We start from the raw sequence: 27,719 nt of genomic DNA, 5'->3' as shown, positions 1-27,719 counted from the left end.
AAATTTTATGTAAAAATTTTGAACACTAATTTTTGCATGACAGTAAACTAGCACCTGGCACAAAGAAGAGAGCTGAAATGCACTGAGTGTGCCTTGCTGTGAAAACTGTGTGGCTTTCAAAGGTAATATTACAGACTAGTGTAATACTCTAGACAAAAGGTAATAAAGATACGTGGGAATAAAGGGCATGATCTCTTTGCCTGTAATAAATGAAAGAAAAGAGTTTTGAGAAGGCTGCATCAGTGCCGAGTATCGTAAAACCTTGGCATTTTACACTGTGTCCATGATGGCCAGACATTTATCCACGTGTGCCAACTGTTCTGGACCCTGTCAGATCTTTAAGCTTCACCTTAAATTTGGCTTACCAATCACAGTTATTGTTTAATTCTTTTTTCTTATACCCTTCCTATCTGCCAAAACGAAAGTAGAGAATAAGAATCAGTGATTACTCTATCTGAAACTCCCTGAACTTGCAAAAAGTAATATGTGTCTCCATCTTTATGATATGTGATGTATTATAAGCTTGTGGCTATGGTGAAAATTGTGAGACCAGAAAACAATAAGACATGAAACTGATTATGACATTCAGAACAATATAGTTTTGAGACATTCTTCGGAAAAGCCAACTTCAGTTTCTCTTGGCAGTGAAAGTCCCTTGCTTAGATAGCCATGGAATGGCATGCTGTAAGATGGAAGAGTTTCTGTTCCTCAGTACCAAATGTAATACAGGCCACAAATGCTCTTTAGTATTTATCACTCCTGGAAACCATATTCTTAGAGCATTGACATCCCTCACCTTAGTATTTGCCTCATTAGTTACATTGGAAATGATATAACAGGTAATATTTTCTCTTGCAGACTTAACAGCGAGTAAAGAATTGCATATATATGGGCTAATGATGTGTTGAGGCTACTGCTTACTGACAGCTAACATTATATCCTTTGTTAAGGTGGGGTTCACAGGTCTTTGTGTGTATAGCCACATCTCAATTATCAGTGCTCTGTAATCTGATCAATGGCCTGTTACCCCCATATTTTAGCAGTCAACACTGTGATTTTTAATTAAAGTCAGCCATTTGTGTGAAATGATTACTCTGTTCATTATCTTGACAATTTCATTACTGTATCAGGTAAAATAAAACATTTATAGCAAGGGAAAAATATATGAGCTATTGTAAGGTTCAAGGAGGTTCATCATGGCAGTTGGCTGAGGCTGTTATCATTAACATCAATGGAACAGGTCACAGTTCCTGTTATACCACATGCCAGTTATTTCCTTTTAAATGAATTATGCATGTATTCATTAAAATTCACCAAGTACTCGAGGAACATGAACATTACAAGCATTTGTACCCTGCTTGCACATTCACAGTAGTGATATGCACGTGTAGCAGTGCTTAGAAGAATTTGACTATGAAAGGCTTTGCATGCATGGTAATGCTTCTAGGAGCTCTGTTGAGTGTTCCACATTCAGTATGAGAAAGTTGTTTGTGTGACTTTGACCTTGCACCAGCTGACAATGCAAGAATCAAACTTTGCTCTTTAAAGTGTAGTTCTATGTACTGCTCATGAATCCCAGGGAGAAAGGAAGTGTATGCCCTGAGGAGCAGCTGAAACGTTTGTTCATGTTTAGGTCTGGGAGCTTGAGTGGGAGGACAAAGAAGTACAACAGACGAGCACTAAACCCTGAGACAACCATCCTGATGAAAAGTTTTCTATATACCACCGTGTGCAAACCACCAAATTAAGTTATCAGGCCCTTTTGCACTGGATCGATTACTATTTTTCTGGTGCTGATATGTCAACAGCATTAAATACAAAGGATAACGTTTTCCTGTTTAATTAAACATGGCAGATGCTGTAGCACTGTTCCTTGAAAAAGACAGGGCAGGTGTAGTGTGTGTGTGTGTGTATTTGATATCAATATAGTCCCTTCACCTCCTAGACAGTGAAGAATCACCATGTTTATTGGGACTCTGGAGACATACCTAAAGTAAGCAAATCCAAACCAGGTCAAAATAAAATAGAATTCTGTTACAATTACAAAGAGTTTTAAGTGCTAAAAGTTGTTAAAATCTTATTGAGGATGTGTTAAACACTTTTTATTTTTTTCTTTGGTTTTATTTTATAATATTCTACCTAAATCATATTTAGTGCACAACTGAAAGAGATTATGTTTAAAGAGCTTGGTATACGGTCCCCTTCTTGCCAAGGTAACATATGCCATAATATCCAGTAAGTGATCCTTTTCCAGGGCACATATGTTGGGTACATATGGATACTAGTAAACTGCAAGATGCCATTAGAAATAGTTTGGAGGATTTTACCTTTTGAGGACTTTACCTTTTTGAGGACTTTACGTATTTATAAATGCTGATGACTTTGAAGCTAAAATCTAACTGCAGTGTCATGTGCCATAATTATAACAACAGCAGTAGTAAAAACATCTTTTTACATGGTTCCAAATCCAAATTTAATTTGCTTGTCTTAATCTTGCATGGCATTATGAAATTGCACTTTTTCATCATGTTTACACCTGCCATCCCTAATGCATTACCAGGTGTGAGATTTATGAGTGGAGCACATGAGACCTGCCACACTTAATCACATTTGTAACCTTTCAGATACACTGCAGAATTTTTCTTGCTGTGAAACATGTTTTACCTTTTAATGTCTGCTGAGCATAATTCTAACACAATACTGTATTTTTTTCTTACGTTTTTCAAGTTCAGCCATTAAATAATGCCTTTATTATTCTTTCATACTTTTTTATCAAAGAACTTTTTGTATTTCAAGGAAATCTTGAAGTAGCAAAAGAGAGATAAGCATATATTAACCTTTTGTGGAATGAAAGATGCATGTAAACAGATGTGAATGAGGTGGTACTATCACTACCATGCATCGTAATACTGACAGATAATTTATATCGTATTATTTTTAGAATATGAAAGAATTAGGTAGAAATTTACGTTTAGTAATTTGCAACTTCAGGTGAAATCTCAAAAAATCACTTGAGAGTATTCTCAAATGACAGAGTCAAGCTACATATCATTGAAGCTATTCACGTGCTTGTATAACTGATTGAATCTAGGCAGAAAATACATATTAATTTTTAAAATTAAGGTTAAATTTTTTTTAGCTCTAGAACTATGTTAGAAGTCTATTGATTTTTTTAATTGCACTTTTAAGAATGTGGGTCTAAATTCTATTATAAATCTTTCTTAGGAAAATTTGGAATATACTTAACAGTTTAAAAACACCTTCTCATTACCTATTTGCTGTCACAAGAATAATTTAGGTAAGAAATGCAAATCATGCAGTTGTTTATACAGCTTACTATGACTGCCTTTGCCATTACTAACAAAAGGCCACTACCTATTCATTGACCTCACAATGCAGGCTCCCACAACTTGCCCTGGCTCGTTTTGGTCAGGCTGATTTTAGCTCATTTTAACTGTGGTAACTGTTGTCTAGCAGTCAGGTAACTCCCAACCAAGTTATAAATTATAAAGAGTCATTCCGATAAGAATGAAAATACAGTGTAGAAGAGAAATCAGTATGGTACTGGCAGCCCTAGACAGTGAATGCTAAGCATGATATTCAATAAGTGATGAGTTATAGCAGACCAGTGTGTGAAATGCAAGATGCTAGCTGCAATATGACCTGCTTAGAAGAACAAACACTAGGTGGGTCTATGCTTTCATTAATACCATGCTCCCTCTGGCAAAAGCCTCCAGGATTTGATAGGTCCCACCTGGTGATGGCGTCAATGACCATTGGAACCAGCTGAGCACTGGGAGGGAGAGCACATAAGCACAGACAAACAGTTAAGACTAGAGAGTTTGCATGCAACATTTTAACTGAGATATTAATGAAGGCTTTTCCTATAATAATTAGAGTATTAGTCCAATTAATTTGGACTATAATTGTTGATATCATTGTAACTTGGCTAATACTAATAAGTGTGTTGCTATTTTTTAGATTGTAAAACATGAATTGATTAGACTAACCTTAAATTTCTTAGGTCTACACGTAAAAATGTATTCCCTTTGGCTCAGAACAACATTTTTTGAGAGTAATACTTCAATGTCTTTTATAATCTTTAGAGTAATTTATTCTAGTATAATGTAAAATATTCAGTATATAGTTGGCTCTAACTTATACTTTAAAAATATAAAGAGTATGCATATGATTGCAAACGGATCCATTGGACTGCATACCTATATCAAAATTTTCTGTTAAAAATGATTCACCTAACTTCTAGACACTTATATTAAATAGTTGATAAACTACCTAGATCAGTATTAAAAGATCATTCACAGGATTAGTGATGCAACAGCTGAGGGGCTGGTTGAGGTCTGAAATGCTTAGTTTGATTTCTGTAGGGGAAAATATTTCTTCAGTGATTCCCTCCTTGATGATATATCAGAGCATTAAGCAGTGAAGTGTTGTAGTTTGCATTTTGATGCTATATTTACAATAAACTATTATAAATATTACCATATCAATAAACAAGGCAAGACAATGGAATAAATTTTCACTGTATCTTAAATATGTCAGATAGTTTAGACTAATACTCTGTCTTCCATCAAATTTTTCCTAAGACTCACTTCTACCACAGTATCTGAGAAGAGATCTAAGACAGACAATTTCACTTCTGATCAAATATTTGAATTTAAAACACAGTCAAAATGGACTTTTGAATTCAAATTCAACATTCAAAAAACCCCACCTTTCTGAAAAACATCATTATTTTAGCAGTGACTCTAGTATAATATTTTACTTATGAAACTTAGTATTAGATCTATGTGCTTTTTCTTTTCACAGTGGTATCTGTCTCACATTTGGCAATGTAAGATAAATAAAGATATAAATAAAGAAATCCAAAAGTATGCCTATTCTATGGATTGTCACAGAATTAACTTTGGAAACTGAGTGAGACAAAATGGCTGTAAAGTATTTATTGTCTATGTTGTATAGAATCATAGAATTAATATTATCAACCATAGTATATGTATGAACGATACTTCTGTTGGTGTAACATTGGCCTAGAAATTGTACACACACAGAGAACATGAATTCACTTAGAATTAAATGACCATAAAGTTATTAATTGGACAGGTTGGGAAAATCCATACCTAGATGGGCTAGTTCAGAATGTGACAGCATCATGCTGTGTTTGTGTTGCAGCATTAGAACAATCCACAAGGAAATAAAGGTTTGAAAATCTCTTTAATCAGGCACTGCTTGGACACACTTTCCTACATCAAAGGAGAAGGCAGTAGTCATTGTATCATTGGTATAGGTAGGTACTCACTGTACATCCTTAGTCGCATGGGACACGGGAGAATAGGAGCTTGGGCCTTTGGAGAAGACTGAGATTCCAAACACAGATCCCAGAATGTGCATAGTTTTTAGAATAGATGTTAACTTGGCGTAAATAGAAGGAAAAGAGAGTGAGAGCTCTCAGGAGAGGAAGAAACCCCCCAGGTTTTTATATCATTTGGCTGAATTCCCTAACGAATGCAGCTGAACAGTCAGGTTCCCTTTTGCAGTCTGTTTCTGTCTGTATGACTCCTGCCTGCTCAGGGGTACTATTTGAGAATGTATTTAAGCATAGGTAGGGTATGTTTATGGGATATGGAAGAAGTGGTTTCTAAATCACTCAGTTTCAGGAGATTCCGGAGATTAAGCTGGACAATGTCCTGAAGGCATGCTCTAATAATCTGAAACCTTACTTCATGTGTTGTGAGACCTTGTTGGGCAGTCAAGGAGGACCCCAGATGATTAGGTACCTAGACAATGAGGAAATGCTGGAAAACAAATATTATGTCCACCACAAAATACAAAAATATGACTTCTGCTTTCCCAAGTAAAGGTCACAGGCTCTTCTCCATGATGAGCGTGCAGGTCTCAGGGCTAGCCTGGATTTACCATAGCCAGAGCTGGGCTGAGCTGGTTTCAGCTCCTGCCTTGACACCAAGTGCCTGTCGCCTGAGCCTGAGCTCTGTCAGTGCCTCTGTGGGAAGGGCCTGGCAAACCCAGGGCGTTATGGACCAACAGAGACCCTGTGGGGCTGAACCTGGAGAGGCTGAGGGACCATGTTCACATTCAGCTGGGAGTAGCCAGAGGGCAGCAGTCCAGGGTCAGGGTCAATACCAGATCCAAGACTGAGCAGTGAGAAAGTATCCTTTCTTCCTCCCACCAAAAAGAAGGAAGAAATCTACACCATTGTATTTCTTCTGGTGAAGGCTTTAGGATGTGGACACTTCACAGAAGACTCTTCTACTCTTTCTGAGGGAAAGTGAACTTTTGGCTTTATTACACACAAGACATTGACAGAATGAGCAAAATACCAAATAAAAGGGTAAATGTTTGAAAGATTTTTTTCTTCTCCCCCCACAGTTTCAGTAGTGCCACTATAGCTTTTCTGTATTAGTTTGGACCATTAGAAGATTAAAACTTTAATTAGATGAACATTGTGTTCGTAGCTCCATACATATGGTGTGTTGTCTTCTTGCAACAAGATTTGGAGTGCAACAAGTGTTCAAAGAATCAGGAAAGTGTTAGATATGGGAGTCTCAAACTAATAATAAGTTTTAAATGAACTTCCCTTAGCTTGTAAAATCTTCTTTTGAGACGAGCTCATATTCATGCTTTTAGTTCTAATTTCTAGACTGAAGTATTTACTTTACCCACTGATGCTGTTGATATCACAACGACTCTTTCTTAAGCATCAGTGATGTCCAGAGCCAAGGTCACGGAAATAAAAACAAATCAGTACACATTTAGGTTCTTCAAGAGTTAAGTAATAGTTTTTAAAAAAATTCTTTTCTTCCTTGAAAACAAAGTTGTGAATTACTTTTAGCTTCTTTAGAAATATCACATGGCATTAAAAAATGTGGGCCTCATTTTGAGGCATAGTGTCCTTTTTCTTAAAAAAAAATTATCACAAAACCTATTCTAAATATAATGGCAAATGCTGTGTATTATTGACTTTTTAATACTTCTGAACTTTCGTTGGTTTGGAAAAATCTACATTTTTAACATGGTCTGTTCAGAAACTTTCAGACAGCTCTGATGTAATACCAGGTATGCACCTCATGGTAAATCTTCAACTTTATTCAGATTTGTAAATGTAATTTGAACAGAAATTTCCTACATACAAATAAAAAAACCAAAACAAACCCCAAACAAACAACAAACAAAACAATGAAGGAGAAAATGGTGCTCAGTGTTGCAAAATACGTGAAGTGCCTAGGAACACAAAGATAATGTGTTTAAAAAATTTACAATTTCCTGTATACTTTTTTTAATCCTATTCAAAGATACTGCTTTTGAAAAGACTGAATAACAAGAAAACCTGGCTTTAATTAAATGAGTAGCACAAACTGCATTTTATGAACTGAGTTCTATCACACATGCACTGCAGTAGCATTTGAAATCGCCTTTTTAATATCAGTAACTAACATATAATCATGTAAAGATACATGATTATTGACTTATGTTCCCAAAATCTGTTTTACAACACTGATCCAATGATACAAACCATAAATATTTTTTATAATTGTCTTATCTAAAGCTATATCTTATCTTGCATTTTCTAACGTGGTCTTTTTCAAAGTTCTCTTACTTTCTACGAGTTAAATCTGCGTCCTCTGTCCTTATCTATTGCATTTTAAAAGGACCACAAGGACTGAACATTCAGGAGTACCTAAAGTCCATAAGTACTCAACAAAATTTTCATTGTTATCATTCCCTATTTGCCTCAATTTCTAAGTCTGAGCAGTCCTGGAACTTGTCTCATTTCATTAAAGCTGAGAAGCTTCAGAGCCGTATTATGTATAAGCCCTATCAGGATTCACAAACTATGCATTCCTTCATCTAGTTCCCCTGAGGGGCTCCATGCATCTGATCATACCTACCAGATGGCTTGGTCTTTATGAAACAAAGCAATAGCAACAGCTTTTAGTAAAAACAGAGATAGGAAAAAAATGAACGCAGCTTTCTTCCCTTTGTATAATAGCCTACAAGTTGGAATTCTTACCAAGTAGGGAAGGTTCAGTGCTCCTCACACTCACTCTTTCTATCTGCTGTGTCTTAACCATCACAGGGTATAGACTGATCTCCAAAGAAACTGTTCCAGTGTGAAAAAGAATTTACATATCACTGTGAAGAAAAGAGACAAAATGTAAAAAAAATACCCCCCAAAAATAAGAAAAAGAGGCAGTAATGTAAAGCACTCACCTGGAATACAGGAGAATCAATTATTTTCTTGTGTGAACCATTAACATTATTAAGTTGTCAGTCTGGAAAACTGGGAGGAGAGGAAGAATTTGCAGATATTCAAAGCCAGTTAGGTACAAAAATATCTCAATCAGACTTTTTGCTTTGAACATTTATTTTCAAATATGGTCAGTTGTTAGCATGAGGTTAAAAAACAGTGAAATTATAACATCCAGTTGTCCCATACTTCTGTAACAGATAGATGAAAGCCCCCTAGCTTCTCACAAGTTATTAAAGGAAATTAAACTGTATCAGCTTGTTCAGTCTAAGCAAATCTTACATTATTACTCTTAGTTTACAGGTTTAAGTGCAACATTTCAATGTGTGAATAGGCTATTAAAATCTGCAACTTACAACTACAGTGCTATATATCCCTCTATCTTCTGTTACATACTCAGTCCTCCCAAACCAGTTCACTAGTTTAAGGCCCTATTATTTTTCATTTCAAAGAAAGTAAAATTTCTCTAAATCTAAACATAAGTTATATTCTACACTTAGCTCTAACACTGCCTCATTTCTCTCTGCCTTTTGCCCTCACCTGGAGGGTAGGTCCTGGCACTGTGTAGAATGATCCAATACCCTGCAGGAGCAGTGATGTGAGATGAAAGTCTGCTCATAGTATTAGCCATGGATCAATGAGGCAGGTCAAGCCAATGCCTTGCAGGCTAAAGGTTCCCCATGGACTGTTTGCTGTAAAGAGGGAAATGCACTTGTCATCTATGTAAAATACATGCTGAAGATGAAGAGGCATCTACAAGTTAACAAGCCTCATCACAGAATACTGATTATCCTGGTGACCGGTAGAATAGCTGTGTGCGTGCTTCAAACCAGAGTTGGGCTTAGATGACAATCTCGAATACATTTCCTGAATGTGTGCCTTTAGCTACTAGAAAAAAAGGGACACTGACACCAGTCAGTCTCCAAAAGGTTTGTCTATGATTGTCTAATGTGCAGTGCTTGATTTGGCAGTGTGAGGATGCTCTTAGGTTGCTTACAGAGCTAAACCTTACTTGGAAAGAAATACACTGCCCAAAAGCCTTGCTGGAAGTTCAGTAAGTGTAAGTTAGCACTCCTAGTGTCTTGGTAGCCACAGCCTTTGCAACTCTTCACATGTCAGATGTGAGAAATGCAGAATGCCATGGAATTAATTGGCAGCTCAGCAGGGGGTTGAAGGAGCTAAGGTGACATATTGATTTATAAACAGGGTAAGACATATTGTGAATTTATGTTATGTCAGCTGATGCACAGTAAGTATAAAGTAATCTGAGATACTTGGGAAGAGAAGCTTCTAAACTTTACTACAGGATAATAGCAGGCATATGGGCAATTACTGCAAGCCCTAAGGTTACACAGGAAATCGCTTAGCAAAGATTTTAAATCCAACTTGAAAGTCCAGATGCATACATTCACCTCTCTTTGCTTCTTTTTATTTAAATGTGAATATTTCAGAAAGCTTATTCAGCCCTGCATTAACAAATCATCATGTTTCAGCAAGTCTCGTAGGAATTGTATGAAGGGTGGGGTTACAATGATTGTCAGTATTCTCTACAACTTATCTGCAAGGCAAGTCTTGATACAGAAATTATAGGAAAATATGAGCTTGAAGTCAGCTACTGTTGATTTCAGTGAGAATTGCTCAGCACCCTGCTGCTCCATTTCAATGGGAGACAGCATGGGCTAACTGCATAAAATATGAATGCTCTGCCAGCATCCCAAATGGGTGACTTCTAAGAATGGAGACAAAGCATTGCTTTGAGCTCCTGCAACTGTGTACTTCACTCTTTTTTCTTTTTTATATATATAAAAATAAATAAATATAACTTTTCTTTTAGTTTGCCAAGATTTTCCCCTACTTTTCTAATTAAATTGGCTATGGTTCAAAAGAAGATCCAAGCCCATATGTTGCTGTGTCCATTGAAGGCGAATGTGGTAAAAATATACTAACCTCTTTGATGCTTTTTCAGTAGACTGTAATATAACTGTTTTATTAGTGATGTGATTAAGCAAAATACCATTTTTGCTTTGTTTTAAAGAAGACTAAACCCGGTGTATTGAATACATACTCAGACTTCTTAAACAAGTAAGGAAAAATGTTGGATTTATATAATTTACAAGTTTTTTTTCCTTAATCTTTCATAAATGAAGCCACATACCTGAATTTCATTCAGACTACTTCATTGTTTAACAGCACTTGTTTTCATGTTTTTAAAATCTGATCTGGCCTCATATTTTTCATATTGGTACTTCAGTGGCTTTTCTACATCTGGATTCCTAACATTGGCATGCAGACTACATATATATATATATATATATATATAGCTACATGGCTACATATATTTCTGCATATGGATGTGCAAAAGACTACTTCCTGAAACTACTTTCTTTGATTAGTCTTTCCTCATGTCCTTACTCAAGAGTATAGAAAGTCTATACCTACCTAAACTTAGTGTCTTGGTCACAGAGTAGCAATGGTGAACATAATAATTTTAGGGAAATAAGGATCCCTATAGTGTTACTTCCACAGATAAACTAAATTCTTGCAAGCTGAATCAGGGTTTATTACTACTTTTATTTTGTCTTTAATAATTCTCAATGAACATGTTTTCTATGCATTTATCAGCTTTCTTTTTAGAACTAATAGTTTTTTGAGGTCTGTATCACCCTATGGAACCATTTTTTAAGTTTAATTTTGGGCAGCTTTCTGCTTCTCTCTTTATCTATTAAGATGAGGAAAAAAAGGAAACTAAACTGCACATAACAATCAAGATGTCAATTCACCATGAATTTATGCAGGAGCATATTGATATTCTGTATTTTGCTTTCTACTTTTTTTTTAATAGTTACTAGCATATTGTTTACTTTTTTTTTTTTTTACACCTATTGAAAGCCTAGCTTCTGCTTCATAGTGCCATCTACAGAGTTTTGAATAACTCCTTGGAGAAAGCAGCTGATTCAGAGACTTTAAAACAGTAGGTGCAATTTATAGTTATTAAGTATTCAAAAGTCTTATTTTGTCTGGCCACAAATAAAGGTACCACTAATGTTTTGGTTACAGATTGCTTTATTTTGTATATTTTATAATATTAATAACATTGGAACTGTTATTCTCCTAATATCACATTTTGATATCATATTGGCAGAATTCCCTCTTGCTCATTTTTTTCAAGAGAATCTTGGATGTGAATCCCTCCCTAAGAAATCTGTGATTGCTATTTTGCTGTGAATGCTATAACCAACTCATTAAACTTCCAGATTATCTCATCTGTTGCCAAAATGGAAGCAAGTGGTATAAATTAACTAACAATTACTATGCAGGACTTCTGATGCACTTCAAGTGGTAATTGTTCATAGGCCTTGCTATTTTATGCATTCTTAACCTGCAAATCTTTCCCTTCATCCTTATGTCTTGAAATTGAGTCTGTCTTTGTCCTCACAAGTTTCATTCCATACCTAACCACTCCCTATATTAATATGTTTAGTCTTTTTAACCTACTGCACAAAGATAAATACTACATTCCCCACTTCTGTTTGAATATTTAACATGAAGATGCAATTAAAATTTATTGATGAAAGATCTAGATGAGAGAGAATGAGCATGTGTATATGTCGTGGAAGCTCTCAGGAGAACTGACTACCCTGGATTTGGAGAAGGCTGAGGTTCTTAATGACTTCTTTGCCTCAGGCTTCATTGGCAAATGCTCTGACCACACCACCCAAGTCTTGGAAGGCAGATGCAGGGACTGTGAGAATGAAGACCTTTGGTCCACTGTGGGAGAAATTCTGGTTCAAGGCCATCTTAAGAATCTGAACATACACAAGTCCATGGGACCTGATGAAATCCATCCACGGGTTCTGAAGGAGCTGGTAAATGAAGTTGCGAAGCCGCTGGCCATCATATTTGAGAAATCCTGGCAGTCAGGTGAAGTTCCCGACGACTGGAAAAAGGGAAATATAACCCCCATTTTCAAGAAGGGGAAAATGGATGACCCAGGGAATTACAGACCAGTCAGTCTCACCTCTGTGCCTGGCAAAATCTTGGAGCAGATTCTCCTGGAAGGCATGCAAAGGCACATGAAAAACAACAAGGTGCTTGGTGACAGCCAGCATGCCTTCACTAAGGGGAAATCCTGCCTGACCAATTTGGTGGCCTTCTATGATGGGGCTACGGAGCTGATGGACAAGGGTAGAGCAGTTGATATCATCTACCTGGACTCTTGCAAAGTGTTTGACACTGTCCCACACGACATCCTTGTCTCTAAATTGGAGAGACATCAATTTGATGGATGGACCACTTGGTGGATAAAGAACTGGCTGGATGGCCGCACGCAAAGAGTTGTGATCAATGGCTCAATGTCCGGCTGGAGACCAGTAATGAGTGGTGTCCCTCGGGGTTCGGTGTTGGGACCCGTCTTGTTCAACATCTTTGTCACTGACATGGACAGTGGGATTGCGTGCGCTGTCAGCAAGTTTGCCGATGACACCAAGCTGTGTGGTTCGGTTGATATACTGGAGGGAAGGAATGCCATCCAGAGGGACCTTGACATGCTTGTGAGGTGGGCTGATGCCAACCTCATGAAGTTTAACCATGGCAAGTGCCAGGTCCTACACATGGGTCAGAGCAATCCCAGGCACAGCTACAGGTGTGTGCTTGCAGCCCAGAAAGCCAGCCGTATCCTGGGCTGCATCAAAAGGGGCGTGACCAGCAGGTCAAAGGAGGTGATCCTGCCCCTCTACTCTGCTCTTGTGAGACCTCACCTGGAGTATTGTGTGCAGTTCTGGTGTCCTCAACATAAAAGGGACATAGAACTGTTGGAACAAATCCAGAGGAGGGCTGTGAGGATGATCAGGGGACTGAAGCACCTCCCATATGAAGATAGGCTGAGAAAGTTGGGGCTGTTCAGCCTGGAGAAGAGAAGGCTGCATGGAGACCTCATAGCAGCCTTCCAGTATCTGAAGGGGGCCTATAAGGATGCTGGGGAGGGACTCTTCATTAGGGACTGTAGTGATAGGACAAGGGGTAATGGGTTAAATCTTAAACAGGGGAAGTTTATATTGAATATAAGGAAGAAATTTTTTCCTGTTAGGGTGGTGAGGGACTGGAATGGGTCGCCCAGGGAGGTTGTGAATGTTCCATCCCTGGCCGTGTTCAAGGCCTGGTTGGACGAAGCCTTGGGTGAGATGGTTTGGTTGGAGGTGTCCCTGCCCATTGCAGAGGGGTTGGAAGTAGATGACCTTAAGGTCCTTTCCAACCCTAACTATTCTATGATTCTATGATTCTATGATTCTATGAAATTAGGCTATTTTCCTCTGTCTTCCTTTGTTATCTTCTTAATCGAGGTAAAGTACAGTATACATAGCTCCTTTCATTACTGTAATTCTTTTTTAAAGATTTGGAATTTAACCTATTGAAACTGCCAGAAGATACTATCAGGAACAGGTATGTGTATTTGTGTCATTGTTGTGTAGTAGCCCAGATATTTTACTTTGCTTAAGTATCACATTGCCCATAAGATGCAGTTGTGGCCTTGTTGAAGTTAATGATATTCTCATTAACGTCTAATGGTGAAGGTTATTATACATCTTGTTTTCATACATAAACATGAATAGTCCCTTAGAAACTGTGCCTTAGAGGAAATATAATAATAATGTTTTCTGCCATAAGCAAACATGAGTTTCAAAAATTTAGATTCTCATTGAAATTTTCATCAGGTTTAACTGTGTTAAATTTCAAGACACTTAACCTCAATTTGAAATTATTTTCATTCAGGGAGATCATAATCAAGCCTGTTATGAGGATGTGAAATTGATGGTAAATATAAGCCGAAGTCAAAAGAGTCATTCCAGCAGTAGTTCACCTAAGGGTGAATAATAAATTAAATAAATACAGAATTTGACATTTTTTTTCCTGGATCATTAATACTAGTGTGTTAGTGTGTATGTGTCTGTTAGGATCCAAGAGCTTTTAGTTGCAGAACACCCATTTTGGATGCTGACAGAGCATTCCTATCTTATGCAGTTATCCCATGAAAAACACCAAAGAACCTGGACAACGGTTAAGAGAACACAAACAGCAATATGAATAGATCTAGACTCAAGCATGCAATTCTATTCCTGAACAACCTAGACTTGTAAAATAATGCAAGACAATTAAAAAAAAAAAAAAATCATTTTTTTGGCAAAAATCAGCAAATAGGACGGTAAGTGATCCGTAATAGTCCTGAGGAGCAGCAATGTGCAGCCTTGGAACTTTTTTCCATCCTACCACCTGCAGTTACTTTCAAGGTACTGCTCCCTTCATTCAATAGCTCCAGACCTCTGTGGGATAGCAGTAGCAGTACTATTTCTTACAGCCCATGAGTGTTGTTTGGGGAATGAATGATCTGAATGGGTTGGGAAGGCACACATCAGGCTCCAAGTAAGTAGAACTGAGGAAGTGGAGTGGCTCATGTATCAGCAGGGGGCCTATTATGTGCTGATTTTGACCTTCAGACAGAAGCCTATTCCAGCATTACACATTTGTTTTACTCTTGCAAACATTCAAAAGAGGACTCATTTTTAACTATCAGAAACATAACCTACTTCTTTTAAAAAAAAAAAAAGATGCTGTCCTTTTTGCTTTATCTTTTCATTCTTGAGTATAGAAGTCAAGGAAACACTAAATATTGAGAAAAAAAGATAAAAATCAGAATAGTTTCAGAGAACAGGTAAGCTGTTAAAAAAGCAGCTGTAATTTCTGTATTTAGGAGAATTCATAAACAAAGGACCTGATCTTAAAAGATTTGACTGTGTAGAGTTGCTAAATTTTAAGGGTTGCTAGAGCATTCACCAATAAATTTGAAGGCAATTCCTAATCATATACATATGTACACATATGCACAGGCATACTGCACATGTCTTTTTCACTGTAATATGCATACTTTCTGTTAAAACAAGCAAACAAACAAGAGAAAAGGATCTTTTATATAGACACTTCAAGCTGCATAAGTGTTGGTCTTGATGCAGCTCAGTGAAACACAAAGGCATTTGTCTGTCTACTTTGAATCATCTTAAGACTCATTTTAAGTGTTATCTTTATGAAAGCCGTTTTTGGCACTGTGTAAGCAACCCACTTTTCAGTTAATACTCCCTCTTTGGCAAGCCATGCACAGTCACAAAGGTATGTCTCGTGACATTATGAAATATGTGAAACTTGCATTATGAAATACAGCACAACTTGGCATTATACACTATACCAGGGAAAAAATAAGGCTGATAAAATTCAAAGACATCCATTTTGGGCTGTGTGAGTAACTTGGCACTGTAGACAGAAAAAGGATTAGAGATTACTGTGGATTTATTAAGTACTTCTTCTTTAGTACTTTTTAAGACTCTTGGAAATGTGATGAAAATAGTTTGGATACACTCCCACAAATAAAGCATTCCCCAAAGTTGCTCTTCCTGAAGTTATGGCTCATGTCATTAAACAATTAGAATTCTTAGATGGGTGAAACCTGTCTCTGCTGAAAACAAACACAAACAGTGTGATTTTAATTACCCATATTAGTGTATTGTTTCTAAACTCCAATCATAAAACATAGATACGGAACAAGAAAAGAGACCCAGCCTTTATCAAAATCAAGGATGACCTGAAATGATAAAATTAAGCCCTAAAAAATCATTTACATATATTCTTTCAGGGAAGTCCTTACTCTAAAAAAGAAAAAAAAAAAAAAAAAAAGCAAGAAAAGAAGAAAGAAGAAAAAAGAAAAAATAAAAGAAGAAAGAAAAAAAGAAAAAAGGGGGCAAAAAAGGCATTGTACAAAAATAATGCATTCTACTACAGCAGTTGTCCAAAGGAAACTACAGATATGTCATTCATATCAGATGGGCTGTATCATACCACAGTCCTTTCCTCAGAGCTATGATTTTTGACTAAAATTACAAATTAATTTCCTCATTGTCATGGTGTAAGCCCAGCTGGCAATTCAGCCACGCAGCCTGCTCACTCACTCCCGCCTTCCTCCCCCCAGCTCCTGGAGGGATGGGGAGGAGAATTGAAAGAATATAATTCCCACAGGTTGAGATAAGAACAGTCCAGTAACCAAGGTATAACACAAACCACTACTGCTACCACCAGTAATAATAATGATAAGGGAAATAATAAGGGAAGAGAATACAACCGCTCACCACCTGCCAACAGATACCCAGCCCGACCCCAGCAGTGATCTAACCCTTCCAGGTAACTCCCCCAATTTATATACTAGGCATGACGTGCTGTGGTATAGAATACGTCTTTGGTTAGTTAGGTGTCCTGTCTCTGCTTCCTCCCAGCTTCCCCTCCTCCCTGGCAGAGCATGAGACTCATAAAGTCCTTGGTCAGAGTAAACATTACTGAGCAGCAACTAAAACCATCGGTGTTATCAGCACTGTTCCCAGGCTGAAAGTCAAAAACACAGCACTGCACCAGTTATTACGAAGGAGAACAAATGACTGCTACTGCTGAACCCAGGACAGTGTCCACCCCTTATTCCATACCATTCACGTCATGCTCAGATCCCACATTTTCAATATACCATCGCTCTTATCTCATATATATACATATATATGCATCCACAGAGAGAGAGAGAGAGATTGTTCCTTAGTGCAATCCCTATAAAGCTGCTGAATCCATCCGGTCCATGATGTCGGGCTCCATCTCTTGTAACAGTCTTTCAGAGCAGGAAAGAGAGTGTGATGTAGTCAATCTGCCAGGCCTCCCCATATTTGTACTTTAGCCATTGTCCTCTATACCAAAGAGGCTTTAACTGCTTGGCTTACTTAATTGCATCATATTTCACACTCTTGAATAACCTGGGCAACAGTGTCCATTGCTAAGTCCACCCCTCGATCATGAGTCCAGCTCTATGTTGCATCTTTGCCCTGATGGCCTGAGGTGTCATGGGCCCACCAGGCTCAAAATAATTCACCCTCCCCTTCAGCAGTCCGCTATGGAACAGAAATATCAGCAAATAGAGACAACTGTGAGAGTGCCACCAAAATGGCAGGGGAATAAAGCACAAGAGTGAAGGAACATGTTTTGTTCTGCTCAGAAGAAATGGATAAGAGGTCTCAAAATTTTCTGATATCTAATGCTGGGAGGTTAAAATTGGATGGAGGCAGACTGTTCTTTAAAGCACACAACAGCAACAAAAACCCAACAATGGTCACAACCCACAACAGGGAAATTCCAGCTGTATGTGAGGAAAGCATGCCTTAATGAAGAGACTGTTTAAGCACAAGAACTGAGAGGCTGTGGAATCTGTCCACAAAGGCTTTCCTAACTCATCTTGAGCTTTTGATTATAGCCCTATGTTAAGCAGGATGAAACCTGATGACCCCAGAGGTTCTTCCCAAACTTAGGCTTTTTTATCCCGCTGTGGGCTTTTATTCTGGAAAACTTTTAAGTCTTATGTTTGAAACATTAGGTTTAACAGAAGTCATCAGTTTTGCTGAAGATTCATTTATCATTTTTCATGGATGGTGATATACAGGAGATCATCATCTAATTAATGATCTCCTCTGGACTGATTTCTAAAACAGTGTGCAGGGTAGTGACTATATGAAACTTAACAGTTTCAGTGGCCAGTATTACTTAGGGGGAAAAAAAATATAATCAATTGGTTGCTTGTTTACTTGCGATGGAAACTAAAAACTAAAAGCCAGGAGAAGATGTTACTCTGGTTGCATTCGCTACATGAAAAAATCAGGTACAAAAGGTACATGAGCTATGGAGCTAGAGAAATTATGTGCTTAATTTAAATATATAAAATTATATAAAATTAATCCATATCTTCATTTCCAGATAGAACATCATATGAAAAGACAGTAATGGATAGCATAATATAACTGTTTGTGTGTATACAGTACATTCTTGTCAGAGGAACAGTTGTCAGTTAATTACAGGCTGTGAACTCTTTATATGCATCATGGAATGATCCATGAGGGCATTTGGGGAAAGATTTCATAGCAAGGGGCAGATAATCAGGTTTTCCGGTGATGTAAATTAGTTCTTTTCCTTCTGCTTCTCTCATGATATACCACTCTATTCCAGCAGAAAATCTAGTGAACAGATATAAAACATAAAGCTTCGCAGCTAGAATATCACATATTTGTATATATATATGTATATATAAAATAATAAAATCAGTTAAATTTAATTCTCATATAAACCAGTTCCGCAGGTCTGTACCATTATGTACAGGATCTGCATTTTGTTTCCCATTGGCATTGTCTCATTCTCCAAGTCTTGCAACTACAGCAACAGAACCAACAAAAATAGGTAGCCTGAAGCTATTCCACAACAAACTGTGATCTTGTCAGATCTCATCAGCTCAGAAAAGTTGGTCCTGGTCTGTAGCTGTGGAGACTTCAATAAGAAAAAATTAGCTTAAGGGATGCCTGTATCTTTTGAGTTTCAATCTGGGATTGGTACAGCAAACGGTTTCAACTTTGACTCCGTGTTTTCCAGCTGATTTTTTCTTCTTAAGTTGTTTCAGTGTGTGTCCATGGCTTCCCTGCATTTAAAAAGACTGACTTCTATCTTTCTTTTGGGGCAAGAAGGCAGAAAGGAGGAATTCATACTCTACTTGTCTGCTCCATATACAGAATATATTAGCTTTACATAGTTCTACAGCTGCATACTATTCCTATACAAATAATTTAGCAGATTATATATTTTTTTAATCTTTAGAAAGAACTTCCAGGTAACAATGAAGGACATGAAAATAAAAAGAAGACTAGATGAGGGAAGATTGTATGTAGTGAAGCTGTAGGGAAAAAAGTAATAAAGGAAAATATACGGAGAAATATATCTTTATCTTGTTAATCTGAATTCTTGTTTGTAAATTCATGAAGACAGGGATTAACTCTTTGTGCATTCTTGGCTTCATTTTACACATGGGTTTGTAAGCAGTGAAGGACTTAATATAATAGGGCCTGCTGGGGATTAAGACTGAAAGATGAAGAAACATTACACATGGTTGATAATGTTGGAGGGGAGAAAGACACCATGAATAGAAAGAAAATAAGAAAATAAAAATGATAAAAGAAGGAAAGTAAAGATGCCAAAGAAAGTGGAGTAAAAGACAAAATAAAGAAGGAAATAATTTAAAAAAAAATGAAATGAGACAACTGAGTCTTTTATTAGATATAACCATAATGTTAACTAAGACACTTAGCTCACATGTAGTCACCTACAAACCAGCTTCTAGTCTCAAGTATCTTAACCTCAAACTGAATCCCAGCTGAAGTGCTTAAAGCCATTAATAATATGCATGTTTTCTGTAGCTGCTGTCTATACATCTTTACAGTTTATCTGCTTACAAAGGTTTCCTTAGTTCTGTTCTTCCTCATTGCTTCTGTTTCTCCCATTAAAAAAAGCCAAACCACTTAGCAGAATCAGGCTGAAGATACATCTAGCCACTCTTGCCTTTGGTAGCTTCTGGAAGTGATAGTTAAGGAACAATGTAAGAACTCTTGATATGGAAATATATACTGAAATATTATATTGACCATTGTACAGAATAGAGGAATACCTGAGCTTTGTTCCTGCACTCATTCATTCCTGGATAAAGCTGGAGCACTTTATTTTGTAGGGCAGCTGAGCACTTTACTGTGTAGTTCAGAAGGAAAAGTCTGTTTTCTTAGCACCCCTCTTTATTAATTTCCATCATTCTGAGGCAGTGTGCTTCCTATGAAAGAGTGTGGGAGCAGAGGCATTTTTGTGATAGTGTTAGTTCTCTTCAGTAGTGAAGATTGCAATTTTGTCTGGCCTTTACTGTATCAAAGATGTTTAGAATTCATCTGTGTAAGGACAAGACATAAAACACCCCTTTTCAGAATGCAGATAAGTCACAAGAAGATGTTCAATTTGTAGTTCATTTAGTAACTCATCCCTGAAAAAAATTCTTATTCAGGTCCATTATAAAAAAGAATAAGAGTAAAAGGGGGATAGTGAAGGTGAGGGAGAGAAAGAGGGAGAGTGCTCTGTAAGCAGTAAGCAGAGTTCTCCATAATATGTGAGGCTCCATCAAGCACAGAAAATATACCACTTTGAAAAAAGCATCTGCTTTTTCTGTATCCCTTTAGAGGTTCAAGAAGCACTTACACTATAAGCCAGGATCCATGGTAAACTTTGGGAGTGGGTCCACAGAGAGACAGGAGAGCATGCTGTAGACTGCTCTTTTAGAGGCACACACCACAGTTTCTTTCTTTAGTACAGTACTGTTCTTTTTAAATGTATTAATTGATAGAACTCATTGATTTCTGTTAAGATGTCTATCAAATAGCACCTTGGTAAGTTTATAAGGACATGCATTATACCACTTTTATTATTTCATGACCTAGAAGACCTTTCCCAGCTCTAGAAAGTAATATTAAACAATCAGTGCTCTGTGCTGTGATGCATATAAGCCCATAAAACTGTTGTAGGAGCATCCATGTGATTCTTTTAAGTGTCTGTCATTGATGTTAGCATATGTAATCAAACGCTGCTCAATATTCTTGGACTTTTTCAGTGTTTTTAATATTTGCACATATATGTCAAATCATAATACCTTCCAAGATGTACTTTCTTTTGGGGAAGAAAAACATATCATGATTCCTTTAAGAGTTTGTCTCTGTGATTATGTTGATAGTACAGCCATCACAAGGAATGAGAAAAAGGAATATCTCTGTTATTGTGTGAAAATTTAAGTTCCTTTGGTTTATTGCAACCACCCTCAAGCATTACAATATTGATTATTTAAATATCTGTTGCTGCTCTGAGTGTTTTCATGCTGACTGACAGATCCCATTACTTTGTCTGCTAAGGAATTCAGATTTGTTAAAGTTATGAAAAACAGCACTGTGTACGAATCATCAATCTCACTCCGTTGTTAGCACTGAGATGTTATGGAGACAGCTGGTATTTCCTTGACATGTTGTACGATGTCCCCAAAATCTCTCATCTTTCCAGACCTGACAGAAAGAAAATTAATTGCACAGGCAGTGATTTGTCATTTTGAAGATCATCCAGGAAGCCCAGTAACACTGAAAATACTGAAAGTACTAAATGTGCTGCTCGCCATAGTAATTTGTGCACAGATTCCGCAGTGACATAAGGACCAAAGTGGCATTTGGTGGGTTGCACAGCGAGGTTAATTGGTCTATTTAAGTAGTGGGCGCTTGAAACATCCGCTCCTACAGCCCAGCCAGTGCAGCTGCTTGCCTTAAGATGGCAGCAGAGTACTTCGACTATGGGTAGGCGTTGCGAGCTGTACTTTGCAGTCGGGCTGAGGAAGAGAGAATGTCTTGCGAATAACAACTTCTGTAAGACGGTATGAAATTAAACAGGGACAAGAACTTTTAAATCTTAATTTTGCGTTTCATCTGCCAGTATTCTTGTATTTTTTAGACGTATATAGCTATTGCTAAGGTAGGACAACCTACTTAAAAGCTGAGAAGTCTGATATGATAGAAAGACTGATACTGCACAAAGGAATTATACATCGCACTTCAAAAGCTATCTTGTATTTCCTGTCTGGAATACTGGATTCATTTGCTGTTTCATTTTTAAATAGGTACTCAAAGCTTAACACTAGCCTTAATGTATTGCACACTTGATTTTAAATTGGCACTGTGGAATTAAAGTCAAGTCATGTAGGAAGACCTATGCCCGTTCAAAGACATTCACAAAAGCAGATCATATCTTGAACTTGAAAAAAAATATTTAAAGTATTAAAAATTGAGACAAAAACTAACTTCATTATCCTCCATCCACTATTCACTAAAAAGCTGGTGATGTATTTCTCAGGTGCGCAAACACAGCCTGGCTTGCAGTCCAGTAGTACATAAAAAATGAGTGGGGATCTCTTATGCCAAGGATTTGTGAAATTTTATGAAGCCCTTTCTGTGTTATTTTCTTTAAGAAGAACAATTTTGTGGTCCAAGTTCTTATCCCTTCATCAGAGTCCCAACAGGTTGTGGCACATTAAGTGCTGTATGGCTGCATTTCTGTTTATTTCAAGATGCCACCTGTGAAATAACACAAATCCTATGGATGCTCCTGGAGGAATGGAGAACTGTTTCCTACTTTAAATTGTTCTATAAGCCACAATAGGTCCCAGTGTATAATTTTAAAACAGGGACAACAGCTGGTATTTTACCTCTGTAAAACAGGAAACTTGATGTGTCTCTCTCTTTTACCATAAAAAAAGCAGAGCGCCATACATTCTTCAGATCTGACTATCTAAGAGCAGGCAGAAAATCAGATGTAAAACCTGGTGTTTGTTTTAATCTCAAATTATTTGGGGGTGGATAGGAACACCTATTATCCCTTTTAAGGTATTTACTTGTTAATTTAATCCATGACATTCATCTCATTTGTGTCAAGTCTAAATAATGAAATCAGACTATTAGTTTAATGTTTCAATCTGTAATTTGCATACTAGGGATTCAATCTGCCCTTCTTAGGTAATGAAATCAGACGAGGCCTGGGCTACTCAGCACTGCCATACTATATAGGTAAAAAAAAAAAAGTAATTTGAAATGCCAAAAGTATGAGCCAGGACATTATTTCTGGGTGTTAATCAGCTGACAAAATTAAGATTTCACATACCTTGAAAATGTCAGGGTTACAAGCCACAAGGTAGGTGGTAAATGGTTCTGTGAATCTCTTTCTTTTCTTGCAAAAATCCCCCAATAAAGCATGTAACTCTGAGTCAACAGAAAGGCATCTGTGAGAAAAGAGATAACGTTAATGTTTTGCTTGCTTTCAGTGAGAACCTCCCCCCCCCCCCCCTTTCTGTTTTGGTTATGTTTTATTTTGGTTTGCTAATGTCATTTTATTTCTTTTTTTTTTCTTTTAGTTTGCTTTTGGTTAAACTGTAAGGACAATGCCTTCATCAAGTTTTTTTTTGGAAATGAGCTGATTTTCCTAAACCCAAAAATGTATCTAGTTCTTTTTGAACTGGAGATGGCCACTGACATCGTATATATAAATCAGCAATGCAAATTGATTTCCTTAGAGCTATGCTGATTTACTAGATTTTCATGATTTTTGTGATATTTGTTGGTTTACAGCTGTCAGCAATTCTTAATTTACAGCAATTATATCAAGCTACCGGCATGCATCAACATTCACCTGTAGGGTAGTTTGGGCACTTTAAAATAATATAATATGAATATCAGACAGTTCTATTTTGGGCTAAACTTCACAGTTTTCTTTTACATTATACTATCAAAATAATATATTAGGTATTTTAAAATATGATTTTTTAAACTGAATCTTTATTTCTTTGTACAAATGTTTGATAGACTTAGATGAGTCTGATTATCTGCTGAGTTAGTCCCTGATTGTTTTTCTGAAATTCAGAATCTTAATTGCATTCTGTAAAACCAGGGCTTTATTTGTATTGATGAAATGATTACAAGCCCCAGCTAAGCTTCCCAACCTGGCTGTGTATATGAAGGATGTTAAAAATGTCTGCATTAATATTGAAGAATGCAAAGTGAATTTTTCAAAAATGCCTTAAATACTGGGAAACAAATACGTGGTAGATGTGGAAACTGCATTTGTAGTTAATGAGACTACTGCAGAATAATTTGGTTTGGTAATTGGGTATGATTTTCTAAGGGATTGTTTTAAATGAATTAAAGCAAGATTACTCAGAACAAATGCTAAAGCGTGAATAAAATCGTGCGTACTTGCAGTCATTCTGCTATTTTGCCATTACAGTGTTTCATTTAAATTACGAACAAACTCAAGGGCAGGGTACTGGACCAAGGACTTGCATACAATTTGTGTAAATTAAGAAACGTACCTTATATACAGAACTAAGGATTTATTGTTAGGTTAATTAAAGCATTATAGGCCTAGTGAAGGAGATACTATTAACTCAGTCACAATGAGTCACTTTAATGACAGAATTAAAACTGAAAAAGACAAATGTTCTAGTATCAACCCTCTTCCCTGGTGCTAGGCTCACCCCTGCAATCTACCCAGAGTACTAAGGTCAAAGACACTAGTTTTCCTCAGAAAAAGATATGCAAGTATGGTGAATTATCAACAAATAATATGGCAGGAAACATCGGATACTGATGGAGTGTTTCTCCCCTTTTGCTCTTCAATTTACTTAAAACTCTATTTATATGTTTGCTAATAGTCTGCTTATTTCATCTTTATTCACCAATTCCCACTTCCATGCTGTACTGAAGTTTTACTATGTATGGGACATTTTACATATGTTGCATATTTATTCTTTGTTTCTGTGTTTTCCTCAAAACTGTTTTGTACCAGTTCACAAGGCTGCCTGGTTTCAGTAACAGTAACTGAACATTTGTGACACAATTTTGTGACACAATTTTGTGGCCCTGGGGTGGCCAGTATCATATGCATATATTTTCAAGACTGATGCCATGATCTCTAGTATACTGTCAGGGCCTCTATTTCAACCCCTTGATTTTCTTTGACAACCTTCAAGCAGTGGTTTCTTGATAAAAACTAATATTTTGTTAGCACAAACCATTCAGAGAGTGACACTGTATATCTCAGTTGACAAAAAATAGTGATCCATTTCAGAAATATATCCATTGATCTATCTATAGATACATACAGGTTCAGAAATTATACTTCAGTTACTAGTTGTTATTTGTATCTAATAACTATAGTGACCTCACTATATGTTATATAAATTTATTTGCTTCAACTTATTATTAAATTTATTAATAAAAGTAATAATGTACATTTTACATCTAATGTACGTACATTAACAATGTAATAAAACTTATTAATAGTACTTACTTGTTAATTGATACTACTCTAAAATCCACTATTCTGCTGTGACTTAATGTCAGCAATTCTGTCGTGGTTCGAAAAAATGCAACTCCCATGGGTTGAGACAAGAACAGTCCAGCAACCAGTGTACAACACAAATCACCACCGCTACTATCAACTACAACAATGATAAGGGAAAATAACAAGGGAAGAGAATACGATACCACCGGCCAAGAAAACGAGTTCCACCCAGAAGCCCGTGTCCTTCCGGGTAACTCCCAGTCACCCCCCACCCCGGCCATGACGTGCTGTGGTATGGAATACCTCCCTGGCTAGCCCGGGTCAGGCGCCCCGTCTCCGCTTCCTCCCGGCTTCCCCTCCTCCCTGGCAGAGCATGAGCCTCACAAAGTCCCTGGTCAGGGTAAACATCACTCAGCAACAACCGAAAACATCGACTTCACCAACACTGTTCTCAAGCTAGAAGTCAAAACACAGCACTGTACCAGCTACCACAAAGGAAAAACATGACTGCTACTGCTGAACCCAGGACATTATCCACCCCTTATTCCATACCATTTCATGTCATGCTCAGATCCCACATTTTCAATACACCATCGCTCTCCCATATATATATACAGACCAAGAGGAAAAGATCATTTTCTTAGTGCGTGGACCAATCCCTATAATGCTGCCGAGTCCATTCGGTCCATGATGTTCAAAGTTCATTCTCTGTTGGGATGATGGCTGGAGGGAAGTCAGGGCCAGTCACTGGTGACCTGGAGACATCTAGTTGATGGGCTATAAAAGTATTACACAGCAGGAAACAGCATACAATTGAGTTCACTGGCTGTTTTCCCCTAAAATCAAATCCCCTTGAGGTATACATCGGACTTCACCATCTTCCCGCATTACCCACCAAGTATATCCAGGTCCCTGAGCAAAAGCAATCCCACGAGTGGGTTTGCCTTTACCTGAAGCAGGAATAACCCAGACTGTCTTCCCCAGCAAATTCTTCATATGCACCACGGGAACTTTGTCCCCCTCTACAATATGTAAATGTTCTGACTGGGCTGGGCCAGCCCTGTTGGCAGATCCTCTGGTGTTGACCAACGAGGTGGCCTTTGGTAAGTGTGTATCCCAATGCTTGAAAATTTCCCCACCCATTGCTCTCAGTGTAGTTTTTAACAGCCCATTGTACCGTTCGATTTTCCCAGAGGCTGGTGCGTGGTAGAGGATGTGATATACCCACTCAATGCCATGCTCTTTGGCCCAAATATCTATAAGGTTATTCCGGAAATGAGTCCCATTGTCTGACTCAATTCTCTCTGGGGTGCCGTGTCGCCACAAAATCTGTTTCTCAAGGCCCAGGATAGTGTTCCGGGCAGTGGCATGGGGCACAGCATGTGTTTCCAGCCACTCGGTGGTTGCTTCCACCATGGTAAGCACATGGCGCTTGCCTTGGCGGGTTGGTGGCAGTGTGATATAGTCAATCTGCCAGGCCTCCCCATATTTATACTTCAACCATCGTCCTCCATACCAAAGAGGCTTTAACCGCTTGGCTTGTTTAATTGCAGCACATGTTTCACACTCATGAATAACCTGGGCAATAGTGTCCATTGTTAAGTCCACCCCTCGATCACGGGCCCATCTATATGTTGCATCTCTGCCCTGATGGCCTGAAGTGTCATGGGCCCACCGGGCCAAAAATAATTCACCTTGATGTTGCCAATCTAAGTCCATCTGAGCCACTTCAATCTTAGCCGCTTTATCCACTTGTTGGTTGTTCTGGTGTTCCTCAGTGGCCCGACTCTTGGGTACATGGGCATCTACATGACGTACCTTCACCACCAGGTTCTGCACCCTGGCAGCAATATCTTTCCACAGTGCAGCAGCCCAGATGGGTTTACCTCTGCATTGCCAGTTGCTCTGCTTCCATTGCTTCAACCACCCCCACAGGGCATTTGCCACCATCCATGAGTCAGTATAGAGGTAAAGTACTGGCCACTTTTCTCGTTCAGCAATGTCCAGGGCCAGCTGGATGGCTTTCACCTCGGCAAACTGACTCGATTCACCCTCTCCGTCAACAGTTTCTGCAACTTGTCGTCCAGGACTCCATACAGCTGCCTTCCATCTCCGATGCTTTCCCACAATACGGCAAGAGCCATCATTAAACAAGGCATACTGCTTTTCACTTTCTGACAGTTTATTATATGGTGGGGCCTCTTCAGCGCGCACCACCTCCTCCTTTGGTGACATTCCAAAATCTTTGCCCTCTGGCCAGTCTATGATGACTTCTAGAATGCCTGGACGACTGAGATTTCCTATTCGAGTTCGTTGTGTAATTAGTGCAGCCCATTTACTCCATGTAGCATCAGTTGCATGATGTGTAGAGGAGACCCTGCCTTTGAACATCCAGCCCAGCACGGGCAACCGGGGTGCCAGGAGGAGCTGTGCTTCAGTGCCAATCACTTCCGAAGCAGCTCGAACCCCTTCATAGGCTGCCAGTATCTCTTTCTCAGTTGGGGTATAGCTGGCCTCAGATCCTTTATATCCCCGACTCCAAAAGCCAAGGGGTCGACCTCGAGTCTCCCCTGGAGCTTTCTGCCAGAGGCTCCAGGTAGGACCGTTCTCCCCAGCTGCAGTGTACAGCACATTTTTTACA

The sequence above is a fragment of the Pezoporus wallicus genome, unplaced genomic scaffold, assembly GCF_028554395.1.
Source record: "Pezoporus wallicus isolate ANWC-B61680 ecotype Strahan unplaced genomic scaffold, APGP_CSIRO_Pwel_v1 contig_6966, whole genome shotgun sequence".
NCBI lineage: Eukaryota > Metazoa > Chordata > Aves > Psittaciformes > Psittacidae > Pezoporus > Pezoporus wallicus.
This window is presented reverse-complemented; position numbering follows the sequence as displayed.